The sequence below is a fragment of the Dermacentor variabilis genome, chromosome 4 (assembly GCF_050947875.1).
Source record: "Dermacentor variabilis isolate Ectoservices chromosome 4, ASM5094787v1, whole genome shotgun sequence".
Classification (NCBI taxonomy): Eukaryota; Metazoa; Arthropoda; class Arachnida; order Ixodida; family Ixodidae; genus Dermacentor; species Dermacentor variabilis.
Window position 1 is genome coordinate 168,587,249 of NC_134571.1, and position 9,601 is coordinate 168,596,849.

Consider the following 9,601-nt stretch of genomic DNA (forward strand, 5'->3'; position numbering starts at 1 on the left):
TGCGAACCTGAACGAGAGAACGAGGCCTTCTCTGTGCGCTGCGCTCAAGAAACGTCGAGGGACGCCCGACTTCGGTTATGAGCATCATCGAGCGACATCCCTCCGGACAGCGGATGCAGTCCCCTGTCCATCGGGATCTCCTTCCCCCGGCGGGGCGGTCTGTTGCGTTTCGCCTGCGACACGCGGTTTTGCCGGCGCGACTGCGGCGGGGCGGCAGACATTTTGGCCCGTTCGTCGTCGCCGCAACGCTCCCCGCCAGGTGTTTCCAGGCGTTTCCAGGCATGTTCCGATGCCACGTGTCTTCATGTGCGTGTGTGAGTGTATGTGCCATTGTGCCCAAACCGGGCGATGCGAAAGCAGGGATCACCCTCTCATTCCAGTCATTGTGCCCGAACCAGGCGGTGCGACAGCAGGGATCACCCTCTCATTCCAGTCATTGTGCCCGACCGGCAGCGCTACGACAGTGTGCGTCACCATTAGCCAATTGTACATTCACGTGCTCGTCTATTGAGGGGTTCCTTCTTGCCCTCAACTGCGAGAGTATAAAAACAGCTGCCCCCGGACGCCAAAAGGGAGGGCTCCGATTTCTTCTGTTGAGTAAAGTGCTCTCCCGTCTCTCTACTTCGGTCAAACCTGACCGCCAACTCTTTGCGATGTTAAAATAAACAAGTTGTTTTGTTGTTACCAGACGACTCATGCTTTGCCGGGGCCTTCGAATGCTTCCAGTTGTACCCCAGGCCGCCAGGCCAACGCTACCCTTGGGGCTTGCGACCCAGGTACAACCACGGGCGTCAGCGCCGAGTTCCCAACAACCGATGCCATCGGTGGGATCCAAACATCTGGTGGCAGCGGTGGGATCCAAACAGCTTAGACAATGCCTACGCCTAGCCATATCAGCTCCCTCACACAGACTCCGCAAGCCAAGAGGCCGTGGAGGCAAATGCAGGTAAGAGGCAAGAAGCAATAGCACTGGTATCGACATTCATCTAATTTCTTTCTTTTTCTTTCGTTTAGGCAGCCAGCACACCTCGAACAGCCACCTTGACTGCAGGTGTGTCAGCCTAGTCGCCAAGGAAACATTTGAGGGAAAGCGACAGGCAATGTAAAAAGCCACTTCTCCATGTAAACGATACTCTTTCTCTCGGATGACTCCTATGCCTCGCCACGCCAGCACACTTGTGCACAAAGATGCCGCGGAGGCACGTGCAGGTCAGAGGCAAGAAGCAGTGGCACTGGTGTCAACATTCACCCAATTTCTTTTCTTACACTGAGGCAGCCAGCACACCTCGAACAGCCACCTTGACTGCGGGTGTGTCAGTAGATTCCTGTTGTACATATGCTCATAATAAACTTCAGTAAACTTGAACTTGATAATAAACTTGAAGGCAAATGGGACATTGATGCATTGTTTTTTTGGACATTTATTGTACACATACAATATATGTTATACTTTGCAGTGCTACAGAGCGTATTTTGAAGCTTCCCCCTATATTTCGCACCTTTAATTACGTATGTGTTGTGTGGCCCTCAATGCAGTTCATGTTGTAGCAGCTGGTTTGTCTGTGTATCGCACATTAGCTTAAGCTCGTGATATCCACACACTTCTCTCACATGTACAAAATAAAGTTCTATGTAGTCCTCAGTGTTACAACAAAAAATGAAAGTAAACAGTCCGATCGTGGAATTGTGTTTATTACAGTGATTCCTATGACAGTTACTGACAAGTTGACAACTTGAACTGGTCAATCCGTCCATAGCCTCCTCTATTTTTCAAAAATAAAGGAGGCTATGATCCGTCATGGCAAGGAATTGTATGTATACATAAAAAAAAAGGGGGGGGGAATGTGTGTGTGCTTGTAGTGGAGGGTATGGATTAGGGCGGTACGAAAAAATGTACCAACACCGTCCTCTAGACCCATTCCGTTAAGGTACCGTAACAAAGCGTATTATGCATTAAGTTCATACAACCAACTCTGATATTACTACACACGCCAGGCGACGCGAGCTACATTTGCCATGACACATTTGCGACTGCACCAGATGCCCTCCATATTATTCTCGTTAATCGTGCTCACTGCACCGAGGCAAAAGAAAGATCATGGGCGCAGGTGCCTTTAAAGTATCTCGACCTTGCGAGGCACTGCTGCGCTTGCCAGGGGAGCTGTCCGTGCGAACACTCCCTGGCACACACCTGCCTCAGCGGCCCCAACCTACGTACCTTTCTGCTTCGTGCTTTGATCCCCCCACTGTCCCTTGGGTGCCCTGGAGTTCCTGCGCCGCCGGCTTTATTATAATATCAGGTGCTCTCCTGAGCCTTTCGTTTGTCGGTTACATGTGCCCTACAGCTTGACCAGTACTTACAATAATAAAAAAAACTCGATTTACCGTCGCGACGATAGATCGCGAAAGCGGCTCTTGCAACATACCGCGCCCGTACGAAGAGAATTACGGAACGCCAACGAGGAATCTGACCACAGCTTCGAGCTCGTAACCTCCTCGAGTGACACTCCTAACAGGCGTGTTCGCTGAAAACCGGATACTGCCGGAAACTTCAACAGAATCATCCCTCGGTTGCATAACTACCACCTGTACGGCAAACATGGACCACACCCACACCATTCCGCAACATAGAATAAAGAACCAACTTATAAAGCCCAAACACACGGCTGCACGCACACATCACGACACTACAAGCGAGACGCCATGCTGCTACGCTGCTACGGTTGCCGGATTAAAACTGACTACTGTCACCAAGTCTAGCAATCGTCTCAGGAGCTGGCAACCTCGGCGCGTAGCAACATGGCGGCGCTCTTGCGGTTCCCAATTTCAATGCATGGGCCCTATGGGTAGCTTGTCCTCTAGGGTCAGTATAGTAACTCTATGCTCCCATAGACCCGAGCGGCCGAATTGACTGTAGCACACCAAGCGGATGGTATTAACACCTTCCGGTTTCGGTTTTGGGCGCTCGCGTTTTGAGCATCAGGGGCGCGAGCGGAGATATTTTGTTCGATACGCGTTCTGTTCAGTTGCTGCAACGTCACAAAGTTGCAGTATGCAAAATTTGTGACAGCGGGGCGGAGAGAGCAGCCAATCAGGAAGCGGTGACCTCCCCGGAAGTTTACTTCCGTCTTTTGTCGTCTGCTTGCAAACAGTATACTACAAAACCAAATGTTTCTCGTCTTCCAAATGAATTAAATCTTTATCTAAAAAAATGTATTTTTTCTTCTCAAGCCCAAACACGTTTTCAAATAATAGTACGTGTGACTACTGCAATTTATAACTATTAGGTTCTTTGCGTCGTCCCTAGGTGGTGTCGCGCACAGCGAGAAGAAAAAAAAAACGGGAAGAGTGGCACACTTTTCAAGAGGCAGCGACAACATTCCAGTGGCTCGCTGGCACCGATGATGTTGTCGATTTCTCTGTACAACCAACGAATTATTTCTTTCGAGAAACAAAAACGACGCCGGAATTCACTTTCTGCAATTTCTTCAAACGTGTTTCGCACCGCCACCCGCTCTCCTCCTTCCTCTAGAAACGCCAGCGCAACAACCTAAGTTCCCAACGGAAGCGCCATTTTCTCGAATTAAACTATGGATGGGATTCAAACATGCCATTCCGCAGCCGAAAAGGCCGCCTGTTGGATCCAATCCAATCAACCAGACGCGCCATGCGAAGCCGTATGATCGCTCCAAACTTCCCAGCTCCCGTCGGGTTCGGCGCCTAGCAGACGAAATGCTCGGTGGGAGGATGATTGACAGGAGCGTGTCGTCATTTTGACGTCACCAAAAACGTGGCCTCGCCCCGCGGCTGGCGACGTCGGCGCGGAGTAGGCCGATCGCGCGCGCCGGGCCGATCCACACGACGGACCAAGTCCGCGGGCCGCTCGGTCACGTGATGCGACGTCACGGCCCGCCGCGGTCCGGTCGGGCGCAGAGCACATCCACACGGCGGACCGCCATAGCAGACGGCAGAGCAGACCAACCAGCTACACTCTTGGCAAGAGTCTTATCGTTGTTATCATTCCGGCTCGAGTTCCACAAAGCCGGGAACTGCTCAACGAGGGATACAAAATAAAAAACCTCCTCGTCACACCAAGAGGACACGGTGTTTAAATAATATATATGCTGCACGCACGTGTAGGCGGAACGGCGGACATGAAACGACTGGCTTTTGCTGAGCCGAAAACTAGATTGGATTTGGCTGAAGACACTCTGTTGCCGGACAACATTCGTTGGCTACGCCAAAATCGCTGCGGTTCGCATGCGGTCCGCCGCCAAAACTGAAGCGGGAAAAGCCTCGGCGATTTGTTGGACCGCGAGGGCCGCGGTCTTGCGCGGGCCAACGGCGGTACGCACTAACTGGTGACGTCCTATCACGTGATGCGCAAACCGCGGTCCAAAAGTGCAATTTGGTCCGTCGTGGGGATCGGCCTTAACCGAACGAACGCGCCGAACAACGATCTCCGATGGCACCCCAGTTGGTACATGCCGCGCCGGCTCCACTGATCGGCGCGGCAGTTTTTTTTTTTTCGCTTCTGCTGAACCACGCGTGGCCTTGGCGTGGAATCGTTGCATTATTTAGTAAAAATGATTGCGAACGACCTTTACAAGACTCCGCCGAATCTGTCAGCCGCAATTTCATAAACAAAACGAAAGACGTCTTCTGAAATCATGAAATGTTTATTTTGCTCTATATAAATGCTCGTTCCGGGATTCTTCTGCATTCACTCAAAGTTGTGGCACCAGGTAAGCAGCAGTAGTTTCCGTACGAAGCTCCACTGGATGCCATCAGCTGAAAGAAAGTAGATTACAAGCATGTATCATTTTGGTATATTGACCTAACAGGAGTATTGGGTGTAGAGGCGAAACGTGCGTAAGTAGTGAATGAGCGGCATTACAGATAAATTCACTCTTACGTACACTTCGCAGCAAAGACTCGTCCCAAACAGTGCCATAAAATCTTAAGAAAACCTCCGATTTTCAAGCTTCCCTCCCATTCCGGGCATTTTTTCCTGCACTTTAAGAGCGCAAATACAGGGGTGACTGCGCATTTCCAAAACAACTTTGCCTCAGTCGACGCGATGGCACGCGAAGTACACAGAGGTGGCCACAACACAGGCTCTCAGCCAAATCATGTTACACGCTCGCAGAATGCCTTCTAGCCGCACTCAAGACCGATTCGTGCGTGCAAAGCCTGTTTTCAGTCGCTCAGAATACACAAATATCAAGTTCTTGAGCTCCTCCGTGTTATCTTTTACGCGTCCTGCCAGCGCAAGCAATACTCCCGGGTTATCACTCTCGGCAATCGCTCGTCGTGTTTTCGACAAGCGTGAGTACCGAAATTGCAGGGCCATAAAAAGCATCGCAAACTTGTCCCACTAAAATTCAGTACACGCAAAACTAACTCACTATGGCCGGCTTGCTTTTTTGCTAACAGCTTCACAACCCCAGGCGCGGCGAGCATGCCTCAAAAGAATCCCAAGAAGTTACCGCATGAATTACAATACTTTTTGTGGTCAGAGAATGCACCACGAACTTGTCCGATGCAGTAAGATTCAGTACACGCAAAACTAACTGCGGCACACAGCCGAGCGGCTTTTCGCTAACTGCGCCACTACGCCGGCCACTGTGCTTGCGAAGTACCCCAAAAAGTAGCGAAATTAGTTACAATAATGTCTGGGGTCACAGAAAGCGCCAAAACTGGTCCCGTTAAGATTCAGTACACGCGAAACTGCGTCACACGCCCAAAGTACGTTTCGTCACAAAGCCAGGTGCTGCGAGCGTGCCCAAAAACAACCGAAATAGGTTATAATTATGCTTGGGCTCATAGAAAGCGTCGCAAACATCTCCCAGTACGAGTAATTAACTCAAATTAACTAGGCTTGGACGGTGAAGCTGTTTTTCGATAAGTGCGTCACTATATAGGTTCAGTTTTGTGCATCGCACAAAAGTGCGTCGCAGACTGTCAAACAAAATTCCTCACCTTCCAGTATTGCAGCGGTACCGTGTCGAAATGCAACCGGAACACAAAAGAACGCCGGGAGCCCCAAAAATGGGCTACATCCAAAACAGACGGGTTGCCGAGCACGCGAGCTTCACATGCGCGGCCGGCCTCGCTCACTCCGGCGGCTCGACGTACGTATGTACTTACATGCACGCGCGTCAGGCGTGTCGCTAGCTTGTTGCTAGGCAACGAAAGAAAAATAAGTCACATAGCACAAGTTCATTTACACGCAAAACTTTTTTAGTTTTAGTTGGAAAGAATAAAAAATTACCGACGATTACGTTACTTCCTAATGCGAAATTTGAGCGCAGCAAATAAGCTGTTTCACCTTTTCGATAGATTGAGGCAAAGAAATCGAGCAACACATGTATGCGCTATCACAGAATTTTTTTTTATATTTCCCGTACTCCTGGATCATCTCGACGGCGGCGACGGTAAGCTTCTGCTTCGGCGGCACGCACCTCTGGATTCTGACGGCGACGGCGCTGGGCCTCTGCTCTGGCAGCTCGTTTAGCAGCAGCAGCAGCAGACGGAGGACTTCCATCGGTCGTCTCGCTCATGGCTCAGAAAGAACTGGCAGATAATTTCGCAGTGGCGAACGGCAGCGGCAATTTCGGCTCGGGCGGTGCACATATACAGATCCGCCGCCACCGATCTGGCTCTCTGATTGCCACCGCACAGGGCGAACGGCAGCGGCAATTTCGGCTCGGGCGGTGCACATATACAGATCCGCCGCCACCGATCTGGCTCTCTGATTGCCACCGCACAGGGGTTGCATTGGAGGAGGAGCGAAGAAAGGAATTAAGTTCGAGCCGGCGCTTTGACAACCGGAGACTCGCAGGAAGAGGGGGGAGGGGGGCGGCGTGTACACCCAGCGGCAAACGATGGGGGCAGAAGCGCGCGCAGCAAGCGGACAACACGATAAAGGGAGGAGGGAAGAGATAGCAGCGACTGACTGATGCCGCTGACGCCGATAGTGAGTCAACCCCAGCTGCGGAGTTGGTTTCAGGGACAACGCCGCCGATGCCGACACAAACAATATGATACCCTCGCTTCCGCAGCGCTAAGAACCAGGTCTAGCCGTGGGAAGGTGGTCACGTATTCGTCGACGTGCCGGGGCCTACGTGAAATAACCGGCGCGTCGGCAACTGAAGAGCACCCTATCCGCCACACAAGAACAGGGGGGGGACCCTTTCCTCCTCTTTCTGCATGGCGGCGACGGTGTTCTATGCAGTCACGTTATCTTGACTCTCTAGCGGCGTCAGCGGCATCCAGCGGTATCAGTCGGTCGCTGCTAGCGCTGGGGGGATGAAAGGGGGGCGGAGCTGGTTACGAGGCCGACGACAACGCCGACGACGACGCGAAACCCAGGAACGGACGCCAAAGAGCTGCGCTCTAAAAATAAAACGTTGTCTGTAAGTTTATTTCACATTCTTTTTTTCTCATGCTCGCGTCAACTAACGAATGGAGTTGAAACTAGGCGTGACGTGTTTCCTGTTGCCAGTTTTTGAAGAGCGTCTCCTCTTGTTGAATTTCTTTCTCTATGCCGTTAGCTTGTTGCTATACTCTAAGAAAAGTTTGCACCCTTTGGAGTGCCCCTTCTGCCACACAACGATAATCTTCGCTGTAACGCTGCGAGCCCGGTACTTCCCAGTAACGAACGGCATGCGCAGTATCAGCATGATAGCATTGCCGACAGGAAAGTAGCGGGCGCGGCGTTTTCAAGAAAGCAAACGCATCAAGGCAGATGACGATTATCGTTGTGTGGCAGAAGGGGCACTCCAAATGGTGTAAACTTTTCCTAGAATGTATACTCTAAGAAAAGTTTACACCCTTTGGGGTGTATATTTGCCACACAACAATAATCGTAATCTGTCTTGCCCGCATTTCTTTCTTGAAAACGCCGCGCCCGCTACTTTCCGGTCGGGAATGCTATGCCATGCTGATAACGCGCATGCCGTTCGTTACTGGGAAGTACTGGGCTCGCAGCGTTAAAGAAAGGAAATGCGGGCAAGACAGATGACGATTATTGTTGTGTGGCAAATATACACCCCAAAGGGTGCAACTGTTTTTAGAGTGTAGGTAACACACAAAAAAAAGTCGCAATGCATAAGTTCATTTATATGCAGAACTTTTTAGTTTTAGCAGGAAAGAATAAGAAAATATAAAACGTTGTCTCTAAGTTCATTTCAGATTCTTTTTTTCCGATGCTCGCGTCAGCTAACGGATGGGATTAACACTAGTTGTGACGTCTTTCCTGATGCCAGTTCTCGCGTAGTGACACCTCCTGTTGAATTTCTTTCTCTATGATGATACCGTGACCGGAATTGTGGCTACTCGTCTTCCGGCTGGCCTTGAACTACCAGGATGACAGATTGGCTACAGCAGACTCACTAAGAGGGGTCGAGGGAGCGAACCAATGAGAGAAAAGAGAAATCGACGGCAAGGAGTGGCGCGGAGACAGAACGACTAAAGCCACGGACGATGTTTCATGGCTAGAAGCTGTAAGCGACCTGAAGTTTCTTCAGTTTTTGAAGATGAACGGACAAGTTATATTAAAGAATCGAAAGGAGTTGAAGACGCAAATAAGAAATCTAGTGAGCGATGCTGAAAAGAAATGGGACGAGAATCAAGATCGTACCGGGATATCGCTGATAGCCAGCGCGACTAATTTCAGCAGAAAGTGCACGAGCAGATGGAGCAGTTCATTACACCTGAACCAGCTGACTCAGAGATTGGGAAAACTACTGAATAGGAGTTAAATATACAACGTGTTATGCACAACACCAACGTATACATTTCGCGCAAGAAGTGCGAAGAAGGAGCAAGTGTTTAGAAAAACAACCCAACCTTAATAACGATGCTAGGCAACCGCTGAAATGAGCAGAAATGAAGCTACCTAAGGTAAAATTAATGGAATTTCGTCCTGATAAAATGAAGTGGAAGAGCAATTTCCAACAATTTCAAACAGCTGTACACGATGGAACCGATTTGACGAAAGATCTTCAATTTGCCTGCTTTCTGTCGTCCCTTGCCGGAAAAGGCGGCGATGAGGTGAAGCGACTAGTCTTTCGACAGCAACAATGTGGAAGTCATTGATATTTTGAGGCAGCGGCAGGGAAAAGATGACGTTGTAGTAGAAATGCTTATGAAAGAACTTAGTAACTTGAACATAGCATCAAGCTTAAACAACCCTGATGGTTTTATAAAGCTGCTGCAAAACATGCAAGTGCACAGCAATGGATTAAAATTCCTAGCGTTGAAGAGCGAGTCCTATGCATCGATGTTGCTTCAGATACTAAAAAGAGCTTTGCCAGTGGACATGTACGTTGTATTACAGTTAACACAAAGAGAAGCGGACAGTAGATTTGGAAGGAACGATCAGAATACGACTTCAGGTCAAATAGGCAGTCTTAGCATAGAAGATCAAGTAGAATGCAGATAGAAAGTGTCGACAGAAGGGAAAAAACTACGGCGACAGAACAGACAATAAGCCGTAAAAAGGACAGATATTTTTCAATGTGCGGCTACAAACAACTGCATATTTTACAAAAATACCTCTAATTACATTGATGCTTACAGGAAAGCAACATCTTAC

At 49.7% G+C, this 9,601-nt stretch overlaps 1 long non-coding RNA gene across 2 annotated transcripts; it reads left to right on the forward strand.

Annotated features, from left to right (window-relative positions):
- The first annotated feature begins 725 nt into the window (after positions 1–725).
- On the forward strand, positions 726–1,395 carry LOC142578058 (uncharacterized). 2 transcript variants are annotated; one of them, XR_012827149.1, is made up of 2 exons: positions 726–946; positions 1,015–1,395. It is a non-coding gene; the product is annotated as an uncharacterized LOC142578058 (long non-coding RNA). The 2 variants fall into 2 exon arrangements; XR_012827148.1 differs by having other exon boundaries at positions 1,019–1,395.
- The last annotated feature ends 8,206 nt before the right edge of the window (positions 1,396–9,601 follow it).